We start from the raw sequence: 21,693 nt of genomic DNA, 5'->3' as shown, positions 1-21,693 counted from the left end.
CTGCCTGGAATAGCCTTCTCGGATGCCAGCTGAGCCAGCTGCATCTTCAGGTCCTTCCTTCTAAAAAGTCACTTTCTCTGTGAGGCTTTCCATGACCACCCTATTTTAAAATTTCAACAATTTCCCACACCCAATACTTCATATTTGCTCTTTCCTTATTTTAATTTTTCCACCTTATTACTTTTCACTATCTAACATGCTACATATTATACATATTCATTTCATTTATTATCTCTCTCTTTCCTCAAGATTAGTAAGTTCAAAAAGGGTAGGAATTTGTCCATTTTAGTCACTGCTATATAACCAGCACCTAGAACAGTGCCTGAAGAATAGTTATGTGGTCAATTTGTTGAATGAATGAATAGACAAATCAAGGTGTCCATAAGTAAAGGAATCATTTTAAAATGTGGCAGATACCATGATTTGAATATCACGTAACAGTCAGAAGCAATGGTAACAGATGTAAACATAGCAACATAGATAATTTTTTTTAATGTAGTGTTGAATTAAAATAGTATAAAACAGAAAGGAATCTAAAGCAAAATATCATTTATATAAATTAAAAATATATACCCAAAACAGCACTATAGTTTTGAAAAATATATCCAGGATGACATGCTAAGTAAACATATTAAAGTAGATATCTATGGGGGAAAGGGAATGGGAGTGAAGATGGAGGGTAAAAGAAGATAAAATAAAATTAAAGCAGGCCCCCACACAGGCCAATGACGAAAGTGAACCATGAAATCAGAAATATGATTAAATCAATTCTCTATACCTGAGGCGCCCTCACCCCACTTGCTCCCAAAGAGAGCTATTGAGCCACTGGTTTCAGCAAAACTCAAATCACTGTGACCTCGAGAAGACCCATTTCAGTAAAGTGTTAGTAAGAAGAAAGCCCAACTGGAATGAGCTGAGGAGAGAATGGGGGGTGAGGAAGTATACATAACCCTTTGCAGGAGTTTCGATGTAGAGGGGAGCAGGGAGATGGAGTGATAACCTGAGAAGACATGGAATCAACAGAGGACTTTTTTAAATAAACAAAATTAAAGGGGGGGTATGCCAAGGGCAATCATCCAGCAGAGACGGAAAATGAGGATGAAGAAAAGAAAGATAACTGTAAAAGTCTTGAGAAAGTATGAGAGGATGGGATCCAAAACACAGAGGACCAGATCACAGAGACAAGGATTTATCTCTTATTAAGCTTTCCATAATAATATGTTTAACAATGATTTTTCTGAATATGCAGGCTTTGGTGATGTGGGTTCTTAACTTTTTTGGGGTAATGAACCTCTTTGAGAATCTGATTAGTGCTATGGGTCTTCTCTCCCTTAAAATACACATACAGATATTCAGATAGAACTTTACATATAACTTTAGGGGGGTCACTGAGCCATGCTCCCCAAGCTAATCCATACACAAGTCTGTTTGGGGTTTTTTTGTTTGTTTTTACTTTTTAATTAACGTATAACATACATATATAAAAGTACAACTCTAGGAAAGTAAACACAATACCACCATTACAAATACCTCTCAGGTCAAGAAATACAACAGTACCAGTAACTGGAAGTCCCCAATCCCCCTTCAACCTTCCCCAAAAGAATCACTATCTTGAACTAGTTTTGTCTGTTTCTGAACTTTATATATATAAATGGAACGTGGAAGGATTCTTACAGTATGTGTATGGTCTAGTTTTTTTCACTCTACAATATATTTTTGAGATTCAGTCATACTCGTATGTGTAGCAGTTTGTTCATTTTCATTTCTGTATAGTTTTTCATTTTGAGAATATCATAATTTTATGTATCCATTCCATTGTTAATAGACATTTGGCTTGTTTCCAATGTTAGGGTATTATAAATAATTACAAAGTCATGTGTAAATTATTGTGCATGTTTTTTCATGCACAAATGCATGCATTTGCCAAAAATACCTACAAATATAAGTGCTAGGATACAGGGTCAATGTATACCCAACTTTGGTACGTAATGCCAGTGTTCCAAAGTAGTTGTAATAAAACCTTATATTGGATGGGTGAGATGGCTTAGGAAATAAAAACTTGTTTTTTGCAAGCAGAAACATTTCTCTGACTGACCTCTCTAAAATATTAGTTTGTTGTTGTTTTGTTTCAATTAAGTCATTGCTGAATACAACTATACGAACACTATAAAAAGAGGAAAGTGCTCTGCAATCAGTTTGGCCAAGCTCAAATCCTAGCTCCATTTAGTGTTAGATTATCATACAAGCAAATAAACATGTGCTTAGGTTATGGCAGAAAAGTACACCAAAAAAGTTTAATTCAAATAATTTTATTTAAATAATTTAACAATGAGGGATCATCATTTTAAGAAATCAGAACTTTGTTGATTTTGCTTATTTTTATTTGATGTTTTGGAAATGATTTTGTTCTGAATTATAGAAGTAGCATCATATTCACTTCGAGACTTGATGATGTAAAGGTTTAGAGACAGGAAATTATGACTCTGATTCTCTCAGTCATTCATCTAATAAATATTTACCAAATGTTTATTGAAAAGGACATGCATCAGAGTTTTATTTTTGACCGTCCAGCATCTGAACTCCTTTACTATATTTTAAAAATCTGCCACTGTGTGTGTCTTGGAAGGAAGGTAAGCCCTAGATAGAGTCAACCATGGAAGACAAAAAGACCAGATACTTGCTTTGTTATTTAGGAACGAGGCACATAGATTGGTCAATTAGATGCTTTCATGCAGAATTTGACTCTAGGGCTAAAGTTGCAGAGACAGTTTAAAATTCATTCTTAGGGCAGTGACATACAGTACCCAGAGGCAGCGTTCCAGCAATGGCATCCAGCATCCTGTGGAGGAGTCAAAGGTATCTTAAACAAAAAGGACATTTCTGTGGCATTACTTTGGCTATGGTCTAGGCCTGAGGTTGATTAGTTTGTTTCCTATTTGTTCTCAGAGTCTGGTTCTCCAGTCTTTCAGTCATTTCTGTAAGCTAACTACTATCCTTCCAATAAATTCTTTTTAACCAAAGTTGATTTCTGTAGTTTGCAAACAAGAATCCCAAAATGGCAACCTTACCATATGCCAGGCTCTGTACCAGGCACTGGGAACACAAAGACAAATAATTTATGTATGGCCTTGCCTTACAGGAGTTTAATAGAGAAGGCAGACAAGTAAACAAACAACTACTGTAAGTGAGAAGACTATAACAGAAGTAATCACAGAAAGCACAAGAAGGACACACAGTTTAGCCTTCAGGAGTCAGAAAAGAAAGAGTTATCATCTAAATCTTGAAATATGAGTAGGGTAATAGAGGAGAGATGGAAGTGCATTCCAAACAAAAGGAGCAACAAATAAGAGGCATACGGCCTTTTCTTTGCTCATCACTTCCTTCCTACACAGTATCAAAAGCATAGTTGAAGGATAAAAGTGACAAAAGGCAGACTGATAGATTTGTGGAAGGGGATGAGAAACAGTTACAATTTGTGACCTGGGTGACAACGGTGGTATTTTTGAGCTTGCTACAGGAAAACAACCTCATACTTGAAACACACACACACTCACCATCACCACTCCCACCACTGCAAAGCTGGCCACAACTATCTTTTCTCTCCTTCTCACCTATCTCAGTCACTTCTCAGAACAGTCAACTATGGACCTCTGGATTTGGGGTTTTTTGTTTTTTGGGTGGTTGGTTATCTGTGACAGCTGTGGAATAGGAGTCATGAATGAGTGGATAAAGCAATTGAAAAGAGAAGTAAAGGCATTAATCAACTGATCAGAGTAGTGAAGCAAAAAGTATTCTGCCAACTGCTCACACTACTTTTGCTTAAAGGTAGGTACGACTCTACAGGGGAAAAAAACTGAGGTAAAATATTTTACAAAATAATTGTGTGTGTAATTTCAGTACTGACATAGATCGTTTTTAGAGATTTATCTTTTAAAATTATACTAGGCTTATGCTATGTATTGTTTTCACTGTTTACCTTTATAAAAACTGTGATATTCATAAGTTTTATAAGCCCTTGCATTTTCAGTCACCCACTGTATGGAGTTCTATGCTTGAACAGCAAAAAAATAACCATAAAAGTAAACTAACCAACCAACCACTATTAGAAAAATTTGATAAAGGAGCCTGAAAGCAAATGATCAGTGAAGACTCATTTTCAAAAGTGACATCACAGTTACAAACAAAATGATGAATATTCTAAAATCTATAATACTCCTTTGAAAAAAGAAGTATGCACTATCATGTGAAGGACAGATATGAAAAAATAAGTTTTCATTTTAGCTTCAGTAAATTGAATGATGTAAAATTCACTTCAGTCATACCAAACTCCACACCACCTTTGTAAATTCAGTTCTTTCTGCCAGAATGCCCGTTCAAATGGCCAGCTCCTGTGTAATCTTTGAGACTTGCTCTTTGAAGCCCTTCCTGATCCCCTTCCCTAGAAGAGATTGCCATTCTCTTTCCTTATACGTTAAGACAATCCTGTACATATCTGTATTACGATTATGACATTAATACTGTAATCATTTCTTTGAACATCTACTCTTCTCAGCTAGATTAGGAATTCTTTGAGAGTAGGCAATGTTACATCTCTAGCTCTGTAAATATCTGTTTTAGCACAGCCCCTAAGAAAGGACAGGCAGTCAGTAAACGCTTGTTAAATAGAAAATGACATGATGTATTAATAATAATATTAATATAAGATTATTTGTGTTCATGAAATAGCATGATTCAAACTTCAAATTCTGTATGCAGAAGCTAAAAAATCAGCTCTTATTTGAAAAAGGGAGATATTTTTATAGCTTTCAGAATAACCACCTATGGATTGGGGATGAAATAGTTTAAGTTCTTTACTACTACATAAAGCTAATGAGTGGTCTCTTTTTTATTTCAAAAAAACCTCAATTTTATTTCATGTTATTTAGTATTCCTTTGCAATCACCACCTTTTACGGTATCTATGTAGCCTACATACCTCTCCTCTGAGAGTTGTGTGCCCTGTATGCACTCCCTTATCATAGAAATGGGGCCTGAAATGTTCTCCAAAACCTTGGTTTCATCTGCCATAGCTGATTGGACCAGACACAGACATTTGCCTCAAACTAGATTTTTTCCCAGGGTTTAGAATGGGATCACAGAACCATGAGTGAATATAAGAATTTAAGAGTTAGAGGACTTGTTCGGCCATGCGCAGTGGTAAAAGACAACATGCAGAGAGAGAAAAACGAAGTAGACAAGTAGGGAGAAGCAGAAGAGATAATGCTGCCCCAGGGTGGGGAGAAAACAGCTGCCTGAGTTACTGATGAGTTTCCAGTTCCTGGTTCCCCTCCCCCTTATGAAGCCTGGTTGTACTTCTACCTTCAAAGTACAGTACTCTGAAATTCCCAGTATCCTTGCCATCAACACTAATTCCCTTTTTTGAGTAAACTAGTTTGAATTTCGTTTCTAATACTCACAAACAAAAGAAATTTGATTTTAAAAACCTCAAAAAAGAAAAGGTCAAGTAGGAATATAAAAATGTCAGTTAACCAGAGGAGGAAAAAAAACCCCTTGTTAAAAAATGGCTGTTACATTGGTATCTTCAGGCATTTCTCAGTGTAAGAAAATGAAAAATATTCACCAACCATAACAGGTTCAAACAACAACCTATAAACCCAACTTCAGCATAGTTGTAAGTCAGTATGAATAAAATTATATTTCAAAGTTCAGGGGAAAAAAGAGAGATTAAAGAATAGGGAGTATCTCAGAGCTTATTAGAATTTTTTTTTAATTAATTAATTTATTTATTTTTGACTGTGTTGGGTCTTCATTTCTGTGCGAGGGCTTTCTCTACTTGCGGCAAGCGGGGGCCACTCTTCATCGCGGTGCACGGGCCTCTCACTATCGCGGCCTGTCTTGTTGCGGAGCACAGGCTCCAGACGCGCAGGCTCAGTAGTTGTGGCTCACGGGCCCAGCTGCTCCGCGGCATGTGGGATCTTCCCAGACCAGGGCTCGAACCCATGTCCCCTGCATTGGCAGGCAGATTCTCAACCACTGCGCCACCAGGGAAGCCCAGGACAAATTATTTTATAAAGAGAAATAATACCACTTACTACAATTTTGAGCGCCACCAGGGAAGCCCAGAACAAATTATTTTATAAAGAGAAATAATACCACTTACTACAATTTTGACCAAAAAGGGGGTGGGAATATGTCTTTTCTGGTGATAACAGTCCTATCTAACAAGACTAAGTATCATTATACCGTTTTCCCCATCCATCTATACGCTTTTCTCATACAAACATGCCACTTCAGTCTTCAACTAAAATGCTCAGTGGCAGAAGACAGTGACCTTTAAAAAAAAGGAAGCATTTCCCAACAGCACAGTCATTCTATGGCATTAGTTTCTAAAAAAAGACTGATATATTAGGTTTTCCATTTTTCTTTGAAATTAGTTTATTAGTAAGAAGTTTCCTTTGGCAACTCAGACTTTAAAAAAAAAAACTAGTTTCTTTAGTATTTTCAAAGGGCTGGTGAAGAAGAATGAATACTGATAACTTAAGAAAAACTGACTAGTTTCACATAATCAAGATTTAGCAAGACTGGGAAAATCTACAAATGTAACAGCAAGTTCAGAGATAAAAACAAACAAACCAAAACAAACAGTACTTCTATCAAATTTGCCAAGATTATATAGACAGTTCTGGTGTTCAGAAAAAAATGAGACATTAAAGTAAAAGGAAAGGCTTATGAAAAATTGAACAGTGATTGCCATAAAAAAGATTTTAAGTAAACAAATCCCAATTGTTTACAATAATGGAAGAAAGCAGAGGCATCGATCATTTTTAATGACTTATATTGCCTCCAGACTGTGTTTACTGAAATTACATTTGATTATGAGCGTCCAATATTCTGAGAATTTATTTTGAGCCAAGGAGTGAAGGGATAATGTGCAGGTTTGACTCTGAAGTGGGAATTTTTCCAGTTTCCCCATTCTACCCCGTTGTTCAATCTTTCTCTGCAACATACTTCAGTTTATCTCCCAAATTAATAAAAAGCACAATATCAGCAGAGCTATCACCTTCACACCTTAATCCATAATAGGAAAGGCTGGTTAATGCTATAGGATAGGCTATATGAATACTAAGCATAAATAAAGGGCATTCCTAGAGTTTAAACAGTGTTATTAATAAGAAAAGTGTGCAGGAATTTAAAAAACTAATTAAGTAGAACAATTAAGAAATGCTAATCATCACTAATGCCAATTTCAAATTTGTGACAGAACACCAAATGCTGGAGCTGCAAGAAAGACTAATGGTTAGCTCGCCAAGACATTCTCAAAAGCTAGGAATTTGTCTTTCATTTTAAAACCCAGGATTAGTTGGTTTGTTTATTCATCCCCTAATTCTAGGACAGTGGGGGGACTCGAATACATAAATTAAAACATTCTAAGGGCAGCAATGGCTATAACACATTATTTACTGAACACTAAGTGCCAGGCACTGTTCTAAATGCTTTACCTGCATTAACAAATTTAAGCTTCACAACAATCTTATGAAGACATCATTATCTTCATTTTACAAGGGAAGAAACTGAGGTACAGAGAGAGAGCACAGATAGTCAAATAGCAAAGTCAGGTTTGCTAATCCCAGACAGTTTGGGTCCAGAGCAACTACTTTATACTGCCTCTCCAATACTAAAATAATTCATTCAACAAATTCTTAACTGAGTGTCTTCTCTTGTGCCAGACACTGTTCTAGTTGCTTGAGACATAACATAGTTACTAACAGATTATTTCAGAAGGAACTTGACAATCCAGACAAGAGTATGGGTCTGACAACCCACAAAATGGGAGAAAAAATTTGCAAACGAAGCAACCGACAAGGGATTAATCTCCAAAATATACAAACAGCTCATGCAGCTCTATGTCAAAAAAACAAACAACCCAATCAAAAAATGGGCAGAAGATCTAAATAGACATTTCTCCAAAGACGACATACAGATGGCCAAAAAGCACATGAAAAGATGCTCAACATCGCTCATTATCAGAGAAATGCAAATCAAAACTACAATGAGGTATCACCTCTCACCGGTCAGAATAGCCATCATCAAAAAGTCTACAAACAATAAATGCTGGAGAGGGTGTACAGAAAAGGGATCCCTCCTACACTGTTGGTGGGAATGTAAATTGGTACAACCATTATGGAGAACAATATGGAGATTCCTTAAAAAACCAAAAATAGAACTACCATATGATCCAGCAATCCCACTCCTGGGCATATATCTGGAGAAAACTCTAATTCAAAAAGATACATGCACCCCAATGTTCATAGCAGCACTATTTACAATAGCCAAGATATGGAAGCAACCTAAATGTCCATTGACAGATGAACAGGATAAAGAATATGTACTACTTATATACAATGGAATATTACTCAGCCATATAAAAAGAATTGAAATAATGCCATTTGCAGCAACATGGATGGACCTAGAGATTATCATACTAAGTGAAGACAGGCAGAGAAAGACAAATATCATATGATATCACTTATATGTGGAATCTAAAACAAATGATACAAATGTACTTATTTACAAAAGAGAAACAGAGTCAGATATAGAAAATAGACTTATGGTTACCAGGGGGGAAAGGGGAAAAGGGATAAACTGGGAGATTGGGATTGACATATACACACTACTATATATAAAATACATAACTTGGACTTCTGGTGGCTCAGTGGTTAAGAATCCACCTGCCAATGCAGGGGACACGGGTTCGATCTCTGGTCCAGGAAGATCCCACATGCTGCGGAGCAGCTAAGCCCATGAACCATGACTACTGAGCCTGCGCTCTAGGGCCCGCATGCCGCAACTACTGAAGCCCGTCTGCCTAGAGCCCGAGCTCCGCAACAAGAGAAGCCACTGCAATGAGAAGCCCATGCACTGCAATGAAGAGTAGCCCTCGCTCGCCACAACTAGAGAAAGCCCACGCGCAGCAATGAAGACCCAATGTAGCCAAAAATAAATTTAAAAAAAAATTTTTAATAAAAATAAAATAGATAACTAATAAGGACTACTGTATAGCACAGGGAACTCTACACTCAATATTCTGTGATGACCTATGTGGGAAAAGAATCTAAAGAAAAGTGGATATACGTATATGTATAACTGATTCACTTTGCTGTACAGCAGAAACTAATACAACATTGTAAATCAACAATACTCCAATAAAAATTTTTTAAAAAAAGTATGAGTCTGAAAAGGCTTTCTGGAGGAGATAAAGCTTATGCTGAGTCTTAAAAGATGCAAAGGAGTTAGACAGGCAAAAAGAAAAGGGAAGAAGAAAATGAAGTCATTCCAAGGAGATGGACTACATAAGCAATGGTCAACAGTTCAGAACTAGCATGTACATTCAAGGAATCTTCAAAAAGTAGTTTTATATGGCTAGAGTGGAAAATGGAAAGCAGAAATTATGAGTTAAGATTATGAGTTAAGAGAACCAGTCCCAAATCATGATGAGGCTTAATGACCTGGTAAAGAGTTCAGACTTTATTCAGTTAACAATGGGGTGTTAAAGAAGAATTTTCTAACTGTGTTTTAGACATACCAGCCCGGCAATTCTGATGTGAATATCACAGAGATAAAAATGAAGACAGGAAAACCAGTGAGAAGGTAAGGAAGTAGTTCCTAATAAGGCAGTGGCTGAAACAGGGATACTAGGGAAACGACCGATTCAAAAAATATTCAGGTGGCAAAATCAGCAGAATGAATAGTAAATGAATGTATGTGAGGAGAGAGAAAGAGGGAGGAAACATGATCCAAAGTTCCTTGAATGATGAAGCCAATAGTCCAGATGTCTTTGAAAAACAATAAATCAAAGAAAAACTTTAGATAGGTAAATAAGTTCAGTTTGGACAAACGGAGTTTAAAGTGAAGATACATAAGCAGTTAGATAAGACAATCTCTGATGCTTTGAATACTAATGCTGGAAAAACAGCTTGGTGGGTGACTGGTAGATACACGGTAACTGAAACCATAGGGATAACTATGACTTGCTTACTGTAAAGGCTGAGAAGGGCAACTGGCTAACCCTGGGACCACCACTTCTTTTGAGACAGGCAGAGGAAGGCAAGCCCTCAAAGGGAATGATTAACACACTGAGAAGCTCCAGGATAAACAGAAGAGGGCAGCAGGGTGGAAGTCAAGGGGTTAAGTTTCTTGAGAAAATGGCCAACAGTATTACTGTCATTGGTTACTTTAGCAAGAGCAAGTTTAGTGACATAAGAAGTAGAAATTAGACTGTAGTGGGATAAAGAGTAAATGGGAGAGAGAAGACGTAATTTCAGCCAAGGCAGATTACTGTATCAATTTTCTCATCTATAAAATTGAGATAATGGGTTATTTTGAGCACTAAATGACTTACTACATGGAACCTCACCTGTAAGTAACGCTACAGGCCCTCATGCTCACTACACGTAGCCACACTGGGTGTCCTTCTGTTCTCATCTCAAACTCCTTTTCATGGCAAGGCTTTGCACTTGATATTCTCCCATAAGGATCACTCTTTCCTCAGCTCTTCACGTAACTGGCTCTTTCTCATCTGTCAAATATCATCTCCTAAGAGAGGACTTCCCTAAGAAGTACCCTAAGGACCCTCTCAATCATTCTCTCACATCATCGTGTTTTACTTCCTCTGTGACTCTTACAACACTTTGAACTTTTCTTATTTAGAGGCAATATAGCAAAGTGATTGAGAGCGTAGGCTCCACAATCAGACTGGCTACATACGAATCCCAGCTCTGCCATTTACTAGCTATGTGACTGTGGTCAAGTTGCTAAATCTCTCAGTGTCTTAATTTCCTCATCTTTAAAAGGAGCAAAATAATAAAGTACTTACCTCACAGACTTCTTGAGGGAATTAGATGAGTTAATCCATATAAAATTACTATAAGAATACAGGTAAATTCTGAGCACTCAAATATTATTATATATTTGTTTACTTGCAAGGATCTTAATGCTCCACTAAACAGCATTTCTCAAAATGTACTATGAAAAATATTTGAAGCTATAATAACTCTAAGTCCAAATCATAAATATATCAACCAATAACCAAATGACAGAGTACTATTCTGACTAAGCCTCAGGAAGTTTTACTTTCAGAAAAGGGATTTTTTTTTTTTTGGCCACAAAAGTCAGAGAGAAAAAAAACCATACAGAGCTAAGGCTCTGTAATTAGTAAGGGAAATCTTTTTCATAAGTTTTGTATATATAATTACTTGTAATTTAGACCAGCCTATAAGAAGTAAAATTAAAATATGGAAGACAGAGAAAAAAAGGTTCTGAAAGGTCCTGACCTAAGTAACTTTGGAAAATAGTGTTCTGACTGGGAACTCTAAACGACAAAAGGATTTTAAAAAAAGATAAAACTTCTCTAGTTGTTGAAGTCATTTCTCACTGGGATATGGTTAACAATTATGAAACTGTGCATGTATAATGAGATTGAACAAACAAGTAAGTGGACTGCAGATGATGAGAACCAGGTTTCTCATTTCTGGAGAGTAAGGTTACAGATAAGCATGGGGGTAAGGATAGAATGAACCATGTGGTACTGAAGCAGAGTCAAAGATATCAGTATGAACTCATGTTTAGCTTCATTTAGATACAGATGGACATATAGGTAAAAAATAGTTATATATCTGTATACATGTGTTAGTATACATACATATATTTCCTAGGTCTGTACACTGAGGTCTAAAAGCAATGATATCCCAACAACAATGAGCACACCCAGTGCCCAAATCTTGGTTTCTAATATCCTTCTCTAATAAAAGTAACAAGGGATCCTTGAAGAAATGGTTGATTATAGGGCTGGGGCAGGGAATATAAAAGATTAGCCTGGAGCATCTTGTAGTGCCAGAAAGTATGGAAGTGCTCAAAAAAACAAAACAATGGTTTATGTCCTGTTGGTTACAGGAACTAACCTGAAAGAGGTGGAACAACTTGAGCAAAAAAATAAGGTAGTATAGGAGTATAACCCAAATTTAGAAATGAATATCCATGAGTCCATATTGATATAAATGATTAAATAAATAAATAAATAAATGGGGGAGAAAAGGAAAATCTCCCTTAAAGAAGAATCCCAAATAATTGTGTAGATACTCACCCGTTGAGGAGTTAGAGCTTAACTTCCTACCCACTGAATATGGTCTGCACTTAGTGACTTATTTCCAAAAAGCAGCATATAGGAAAACTTTACAGTAGAGAAACCTGACAAACACTACCTCAGCCAGGTGATCAAGGTTAAAAATATCAGTGATAAGTCATATTGATGGTATGTACCCTTGATACGATATAATGAGAATAGCATTTTATCTCTACAGTCATCTTCCCCAAAACCCATGACCCTACTCTAACTATGGGAAGAACATCAGACAAACCCAAATTGAAGGACATGCTACAAAATCTCTGACCCGTACTCCTCAAAACTGTCAAGGTCATCAAAAGCAAGGAAAATCTGAAAAGCTGTCACAGACCAGAGGAGCCAAAGGAAACATAATGACTAAATGTAGTGTGGTATTCTGGATGGGATCCTGGAACTGAAAAAGGACATTAGGTGAAAACTAATGAAATCTGAGTAAAGTATGGACTTTAGTTAATAGTAATGTTCCAGTGTTGGTTCCTTAGTTGTGACAAATGTAAAACAGAAGTGTCACATATTAGCAATAGGGGAAACTGGGTGCAGGGGATGTGGTAACTCCCTGAAACTTTTCTGTAAATGTAAAACTATCCTAAAATTAAAAGTTTATTTAAATAAATTAATAGTAATAATAACAATAGCAGGGAAGTTACTGCCTTAACCAGCCTGACTTTAGTCCTTTAAGTCATGTACAGAGGGTTGGACAAAAACAGAAACAGTTAGTACTACGCAAAACAATCTCAACACTGATGAACAATTTATAATATTGTATATGTAAGTGCCTAAAGTCATTTCATATGTGCATATTTTTATTCCTTAGTTGATAAGCACTTTAGGAGCAGAAAACTCTCCTCTAAGCAGGAAGCCACTCAAATTTTAGACTAAAACAAAACTGTGGTACTAATTATTATTAATAAAAATTCCACCTGGTTTTTGAAGTCCACAAAATTTAAATAGTTTTAGTTAAAATATATCCACAGTACATTACTGAAACATTTTCTCATAGTTTCAGAGGGAGAGAAATATAACTATACATATTTTAAGAAAGTACATTGGGAAGTTCACTAATAACAATATACTATAATGTAAAATTCACAATAACTTGGGTCCATAATGGTCACTGTTCAAGAGATCTGGAAACTCCAAAAATAAAAAGAACACTTCACTAATGTTTGTAACTATCTTAAACATATTTAAAAACCAAAAAACCTATTACAAAAAAGTCTAACAGAAAATGTGTAAAGGATATAGGCACATCACTTAAGAGTTAACCAAAAATGCCCATATAATGCCGCGGAGCAACTAAGCCCGTGCGCCCCAACTACTGAGCCTGCGCTCAAGAGTCCCCAAGCCGCAAATACTGAGCCCGCGTGCCTAGAGACCGTGCTCCGCAACAAGAGAGGCCCCCCGCAATGAGAAGCCCGCGCACCGCAACGAAGAGTAGCCCCTACTCACTGCAACTAGAGAAAGCTCGCGTGCAGCAACAAAGACCCAAAAGCAGCCAAAAAAAAAAAAAAAAGCCCATATATAAGAAAATATGAAGGGAAATAAAAATAGAACACAAATGAAATGCCATTTCGCACCAATCAGATTGGAAAAATCCAAGAGTCTGACAACACCAACTGCTGGTAAAGATATGGAGAAATAGAAATTGTTTGTCAGTATCCTATAAACACCCTGCAAAGGGGAAAAAGCGTATATCCTAAGACCCAACAATTTGACAATCAGGTATATGACCTGAAGAAACTCTGGCATGTTGCTTGAGGAGATACAAGGATTTCATGAGGCACCATTTATAACATAAAAAATAAAAGCAATCTAAATGCTTATCAATAGAAGAAATGACAAATTGCAGTATATTTATTCAATGGAACACTACAAACCAGTAAAAAATGAATGAACTAGACCTATAGTACCAACAAGAGTCGAGGGGAAAAAAAGTAAAATAAAGAAAACAAGTTTCAAAATGTGTATACCATGACACAATCATATTAATAGCTGGTTAAATTTACCAGCACACTTAAAAAAAAAAAGTGCCAGGCACAGTTTTAAGCAGCTTATATAAATAAACTCATTTACTTTTTACAACAACCTTATGTGGCAGACATTTCTATTATCCGGATTTGATAGACGAGGACAATGAGGCACGGAAAAATTTTAAAACGTGCCTGAGGTCACAAAACTATTAAGTAACAGAGTCAAGATTCAAACCTAGGGAGTTATGGCTCCAAAGTCCACACTCTTCAAAAGCATCCAAAGCAACGTCATGTACTACTCAAATACATACAGTTTATTAAAAGGTAAACTGGAAGGATACACATCAAATTTATCACAACAATTGCCAGGGAGGGGATGTAAGGAGAGAAGGAAAGAGGATGAAATTGGGGAGAACAAAAGGGGCTTTAACTTCATCAGCAATGTTCAAGTAAAATATAAAGTTCTACGCTGCTCTTTTAGAATTCAGTGTGATACTGACGACATACGTGGTTCTCTTATATTAAATGCACATCTCAAGCAAAAATGAAAACAATGTCAACATTTTGTATGGTGAGTATGTGCATTGTTCACTACTTTTTGTAAATTTTTGTAATTTTCTGTACTTTTTAAACTTTTCAAAAACAAAATGTCTCCTCTATGAAACAATATTATGACAAAAATAAAAAGAGTGACGTCCCTGGTGGCGCAGTGGTTAAGAATCTGCCTGCCAATGCAGGCGACACTAGTTTGAGCCCTGGTCCGGGAAGATCCCACATGCTGCGGAGCAGCTAAGCCCCTGCGCCACAACTACTGAGCCTGCGCTCTACAGCCTGCAAGCCACAACTACTGAGCCCACGTGCCACAACTACTGAAGCCCGCGCGCCACTGCAATGAGAAGCCCGTGCACCGCAACGAAGAGCAGCCCCCGCTTGCCGCCAACTGGAGAAAGCCCGCACACAGCAATGAAGACCCAACGCAGCCAAAAATAAATAAATAAATAAACAAATAAATAAATAATTTTTTAAAAAATAAAAAGAAATTTAAGAAATGTCCAATCTCCATATTTCAGGTTTTATTTGGAAATGCAAACAGCTAAACTGTGTGTTTATGTATGTATATATACTTTAACATACATATGGAAAATTTTTTTGCATTTTTACAGGGCTCAAAAGAGATATACTAGAAGTATATCAGAAACAGTATCTCTTACTTTACATTTTGATGACTCACTCTTCTCACTGAAAATGAAGTATATATAGCACTAGCAAGAAAACCCCCTTGATACCTTTCTACCTCTTTTTTCTGCTTTCTACTTGTTTGTGCTTTTTAAAAGAAGGAAGCAAGAAGAAAGTACCAAGAAATTGTCACATACTTTAAAAAATAACAACAGCCATAGATGAACATATATGCAGCCCTGCTGAACTTAAGATTCCCCCACGTAGGGCTTCCCTGGTGGTGCAGCGGTTGAGAATCCACCTGCCAATGCAGGGGACACGGGTTCGAGCCCTGGTCTGGGAAGATCCCACATGCCGCGGAGCAACTAAGCCCGTGTGCCACAACGACTGAGCCTGTGCTCCGCAACAAGAGAGGCCACGATAGTGAGAGGTCCGCGCACCGCGATGAAGAGTGGCCCCCGCTCTCCACAACTAGAGAAAGCCCCTGCACAGAAACGAAGACCCAACACAGCCAAAAATAAAAAATAAATAAATTAAAAAAAAAAAAAAAAGATTCCCCCACATACAATCAAGTAACGTTCCAAAAATTTATTTGTAAATTGGTTGTCTGGAACTCAGAACATATTTTCCCATAAAGAAAGTTAAAAGAGGATGTGAGCACCAGGAAAAAGATACTGTCTGAGGTGCCAGGGCATGAGCAGTGGGATAGAAACAGCAGAGTATACAATATGCACTCGTGAACCAAGAAGAAAAGTAAGGTTCTCTACCAGAGTTTGAGGTTAGAAACCACGTTTCATTCATTCACCTTTGTATACTCAGTGACTAGCAAAGTACCTGGCACCTCATAAACATTCACAAACCGCTGACTGATGAGGTAATGAGGAAAAGACTTGAGTCAAGCAGTCCATCAATAGGTGGCACTGGCAACACAGAACAATTAGGGTGTAAGACACAAACAGAAAAGAGGTTGGACAGTAACGATGTGCATTAATAGGAGCATCCCCATATGGAAAACCATTACCAGGCTGGTGCTGGGAGCTAGGAGAATGCCTTCACCTGTATTATTGGCTGTTTCCATTATTGTGTACGTTGCATAAGCACCGTATTTTCAGTTAGTTTGGCTAATAATGAATCATAAGGTAGTTTTTCTGTTGGAGGGGCAGTGGTTATGTGGGATTTTCAGGATTTTCTCCTATGACTCTTGAAAATATTTTAATGTCATTTTAGTGATTATTAGAGTAATACTACTCAGAAGACAGAACAAAGTACAAACACTAAAACAGAAGTTACCTATAATGCTATCATCCAGAGATAATGTCTTTTAATATTTTATGTACTTCCTGCCAATCATTTTGCCATATATGTGATATATTATAAGTAATAACATAGTAATTCCTTATATTCTTATTTTTATCTCAAGATTATATTGTGCTTTCTCATGTTAGTAAATATTTTTTAAAATATGAATTTTAATAACTGCATTTACCACATGATTAACCATCATTAATTTCACTAATCCTCTATTATATGGCATTTTAACTATTACAAATTTTTCACTATTATAGTAACACACTATATAAATTAATCCTTTCTTATGTATAAGGTTCTACACTGCTATTGTAGAATTCAGTGGTAATTATGATACACAGTAATAAGTAATAAAGTAATAAATAATAATAAGTAATAAAGCATGGAGTGCTTGACTTTCCCCAACCCACAAATTCTACTGAGCAATAATCAGTAGGACACTGAACAAACAAACAAGAAAGGAAGAAATTTTATCAAGTTTTCTTCATTCTCTTCTTCCACACCTTGTAGGAAGGAGGAAAAAGTCCTGAAAGGTAAGTCTCTGATATCAGAGAGGACAAGAACAGCAAGCCAATCTTCCTGCCACAGCCACTTCTGCTTTCCACTTAGAATAAGAAGCCATCAGTTTAAATAGGAATAAACAAGATTTATAATATATCAAACATCTCTGTTTGTATTGGTGCTTAAATCTAGGTTTTCATAGTAAGTAGACTGCTTAGAAAAATTCTGCAAACAGAAAAGATAATGTAACTAATATCACTCAGTGAGAACACAGTTTTCTTTTACAATTCCTCCATGATTTTTATTATTTTTTGAACGAATTAGAAAATGTCATGTACTCTATTTCTTCCTTCTTATAGCCTCCCAATTATTCCAAATTTTATTCAAGCTGCCACAAATAGGTCAACAGCTCCAGGAGCTTAAGAATCAATAACTATTTAAGCCAGTGGTAATTCATGTGGAAAAGTTCAGAACAAATCAGCATCAGCTTCCTGGCTCTCTTGCACAAACAGAAAATTTATATCGCTTCACCAATTTTCAAAAGTGTAAATTTGTGTACATAAATTTAAAACTCAGGCCAAATTTTACTTACATTTATTCCCAGTACTGGGCTGCTGTCAAGATCAATTAACTTTCCTAACAAGTACATTCTTATAAAACCCACAATGAAGTTAAGTCTATGTTTAATCATTCAGAAAAAGAAAATTATGTAACATATAGTATGTACAATAATGACGATGATGATACTATATACTATTCTGGACTCCTACTGAGAGCTGCAGTTCAAAGGGAGAATGTGAAAATGAGGTAAAAGTTACCAAAAATGTTTAATTCTGGCCAAAACAAAACAGAGTTCCCGTAAAAGCGGCCAAATACAATCTTTTGTTTCATTATAAGTTCAAACGGGGTTCAAATAGCTCAGAAATTATGTATACCTAGGTTTTCAAAGGCTGAAATCCCAGTATCTACTCTAAACACAAAACTGTGTAACTTGCCCAAGAGTCCTTATTTATTACCCAATCTTAGGTCCCCCGGAGACTACTTTTTACAATAATCTCAAATGTACTACAGTAGATTACTGTAACCTGGGTTACGCTGTTTACAGGTGTCTCCGCCTCCTTCCCCCAAGAGGAGAGAAGAGGTAGACTAGGGCAAGCAGAAAATAGAAAGAGACCATATACACCAAACAACAGCTTGTAATCTTGTAAAATTGCTTCTTTTAAACTTGGACTATTATTTTCATTAACGGATAATATTTTAAAGAATAAGATATTCACGTAGTAATACAATTTCTGCCCTCACGGGTCTCTAGCTAGCTGACATGCGTTTTCTCCTCAGATAAATACATGCCTGTTGACTGATGCCTATCCTGCTGCTGCAAACAAGAAATAACTGTCCTATAAGACAAAACCCTTCTCTAAGGCTCCAGGCGTAACCATACGTTTGAATTAAAAGCACACTGGAACAATAACAAAAATCTTCCAGCACATCTGTCATTTAAAAGTACGATAATGAAAAGCTGTCGCTGCGACCCAGTTTTAGGTCACAAGCTTTTTTTCCCTCCCCCCCCCAGAAAGCGGTAAACTTCAAAGGGAACAGTGGCGACCAGTAATTGTTTACCCCCTCCCGCTCCCGCCCCCGCCCCCCCAAAAAAGACTGGGAAAAAAACCCAAACTGGACAAGTTGGACGTTGAGCAGGTTCACGCTGGCCGGAGTAGGCTAGGCAGACCTCCGGGAGGAAAATCGGGCCTCTGGGGGCCCGCCAGGATCCAGCTGCCGCCTGTTTAAAACAGCGAGCAGGTGGGATTCCGGGAGGCCACCTCCGTCTTACGTAACGGGCTTGTCAAAATCCCAGCTCCAGGACCTCCCCTCTCACCGCCCCCGCCCCCACCCCCAGCTCCCAACAAGAGCCCCAGGCCAGCCCGGAATAGAAAATCCGGAATGAAAACACAGGAGTCCCCCCAGCATCCGACGCAGAGGCGCGGGTGCTACTCTCAGCACCGCCGCGCCATCCGGAGCAGACCCAGCTCTCGGAGGACGGCCAGGCTCCGAGAAGTCCCCGGGCGGAGGTCGCGGCCATCCACGCCACATCTCCGAGCCCAGCCGGCCCAGCTCCCGTGCCCGCGGCTGACACCGCTCCGGGCAGTGACAGCTCCACATGCCACCGCTGTCCGCGCTGCCGCCCCCACACTCACCTCACCGCTGGCTCCCTCGCGAGCAGCCGGTCGAGCTTGGAGAGCGGTGCCGCGTCCACTCACCAGTGGCGGCGGGACACGAGAGACTGAATGCCGCGGAGCTCCGAACCCGCTTAGCTCATCCCCAGCCCGGCGCTCCGCCCTGCGCGGCACCCCCGCCCGCCCAGGCCTGCCGTCTCAGTCAGACGGGACTCCCCCTCCCCTCGCGGCCGCCGCTGCCTCCGCCTCCTTCTCTGATTCCAGCCGCCGCGGCCGCCGCCGCTGCGACCGGCGCCATCTTGACAGTGACGGAGTGGGCGGAGGCGGGGATCGCGGCCTGTGAGCGCCAATAGCGGGCCAGGCCCTTGCCCGAGGGGGCAGGACAGGGACAGGTTGAGGGTGGCGGGGTCCTAGCGCCCGATACTGCTATGGGCGTAGAAGGTGGGCGGAGCTGAGGGGCGTTCTCTCGTGACGCGCGGTAGAGTTGGGGAAGTGCGCCGTGGTTCCCCTTCGCGTTGGGAGATCCGGACCCCTGGGCGAGCGTGGGCGGCATACACCTTCCCTTCCCCTTTCACCACCCCGAGGGTCAGGGATCCGTCATGGGCCAACTGACCTGTTTCCTCCTTCCTCCCCAGCCGTCCCAGGAGTCCTGACATTGGCTAGCCAGAGCTCGTCGCGTCTGCCTGAGCGGCCGCTCCTCTACCAAGAGCACTCAGATTCCCCAAGAAACCCCCTGAGGGGTTAGCAACCACCTCTGGTAGGTTTCGGTCCCAAGATACTGAAGGTCAGGTAAAATGGGAAATTCAGGCGGGTTCTCTGAAAAGTACGTTGATAAAACACCTATTGTTGACTGAAGGGGTGTAGATTACATTGGATTAATGGGATATGGCCTACTTACACCTGGCTGTGGTTCCACCATCAGTGGCTGTTGGCAAATTGCCCCTGAAAAATGAGGATAATAAAGGCTGATTACTGCTACAGGGTTGCTCTGAAGGGTAAATGCTATAATATATGTGAAGTGCTTAGCATAGTACCTGAAAGTACTCAATGAATGTTCGATATTATTACATGGACAAATGAAGGAAGAAATAGGACCCTAAAATGTTTCAAGTCAACTCTCCTAAATTGTGCAGAATAGGCTTTAATCCCTTGTACTAACCGGGTTTACAGCTCTATTTCCTATCTCCACTTCTTTCATTGTATTCAGTCAGTCAGTCAGTCAGTCAACAAACATTCACGGAAACTCAAACAGACACTGAGGGGACATACTGGTGAGGGAAGGAGAAAAGGTCTGCCTTCATGGAGCTGACAGTCTAGTGGGAAAAAGAGAGACAAAAGTACTTCATCACATTTTGAGGGAAACATGCTATAAATGTTATGAACAGAAATCTGGGAGAGCAAATACCAGGATACCTTAAAAAAAACAGAGTGGTCAAGAAAGGCCCATCTGAGGGATGAGAAGGAGCCAGTAGAGAAATGCCCTGAAATTGTTTAAGGCAGAGGAAACGGCTGTGCAAAGGACCTGTGGTAGAAGGGAACTTGGCTGTTGGAACTAAGTGGAGTCCATGGTGCTGGGGAATCCATGGTGTAAGGAGGAACCTGCCCTGAGATTGGAGAGGTGAGTGTGTAAGCAAGTGAGGGCCCATTCCCCCAGGCCCTAAGAAGACATAAAAACAAGATTGGATTTTATTGTAATTGCTGCTGAAAGCTATTGAAGAGTAAGGGATGCCTGTTAGAGCAGGCAATTGGGAACAGTGATGTTTGGGTTATGACATCATATCTATATTTCAGGCAGTATATGAGCCAAAGAACTGGATTTAAGGTAAAACAAAACAAAACAAAAAAACCTGGGGTTGAGCCTTTTCAACACTAAATTGTTCAAATTATATGTTCTGATCTTCAATTTCCTTATTGATAAAAAAAAAAGTGTGAGCATCACATAAGACTGTATACAGAAAAATGCTACTTTCACTGAAAATTGTTAAGTAATGTAATTTCTTACTAAGTGTTTTGTATGTCATGTATAGTTGCCTAATCAGTGCTATTTGATAAGTACATTTATTGGTTTATTTAATTGATTACAAGTAGTAATCCAAATCGGTGATTCTTACTCATTTTTGCACAGAGTGCTACTAAAGAAAAGAATATGAACTGTTATAAATGTGAAGTTTACTGATGCTGTAGTTCCAAATGTGTTAACTGCTTAGCTCTGCACATTCTCATGAAATTTGATATCAAGCCATGAATTTTTAAAAAACATTTTCATTGTGGTAAAATATACAAAACATAATATTTACCATTTTAACTATTTTTAAGTGTACAGTTCAGTGGTGTTAAGTACATTGTTGTGTAACCATCACTACTGCCCATTTCCAGAACTTTTTCAT

The 21,693-nt window shown here is 38.6% G+C and overlaps 1 protein-coding gene across 8 annotated transcripts in view; it reads right to left on the bottom strand.

Annotated features, from left to right (window-relative positions):
* Positions 1-19,535, bottom strand: part of DENND4A (DENN domain containing 4A) — a 130,931-nt gene extending 111,396 nt beyond the window's left edge. For 7 of the 8 annotated variants that reach the window (XM_036842590.1, XM_036842587.1, XM_036842592.1 and 4 more), the window contains exon 1: positions 19,328-19,535. The gene's annotated coding sequence lies outside the window, so the exon portion shown is untranslated. The remainder of the gene's footprint in view (positions 1-19,327) is intronic. The other variant, XM_036842595.1, reaches the window with a different exon arrangement.
* Between the last annotated feature and the right edge of the window lie 2,158 nt (positions 19,536-21,693).

The sequence above is a fragment of the Balaenoptera musculus genome, chromosome 2 (genome assembly GCF_009873245.2).
Source record: "Balaenoptera musculus isolate JJ_BM4_2016_0621 chromosome 2, mBalMus1.pri.v3, whole genome shotgun sequence".
Classification (NCBI taxonomy): Eukaryota; Metazoa; Chordata; class Mammalia; order Artiodactyla; family Balaenopteridae; genus Balaenoptera; species Balaenoptera musculus.
Note: the sequence above shows the minus strand (reverse complement) of the source record. Positions and strands in the feature narration are given on the sequence as shown.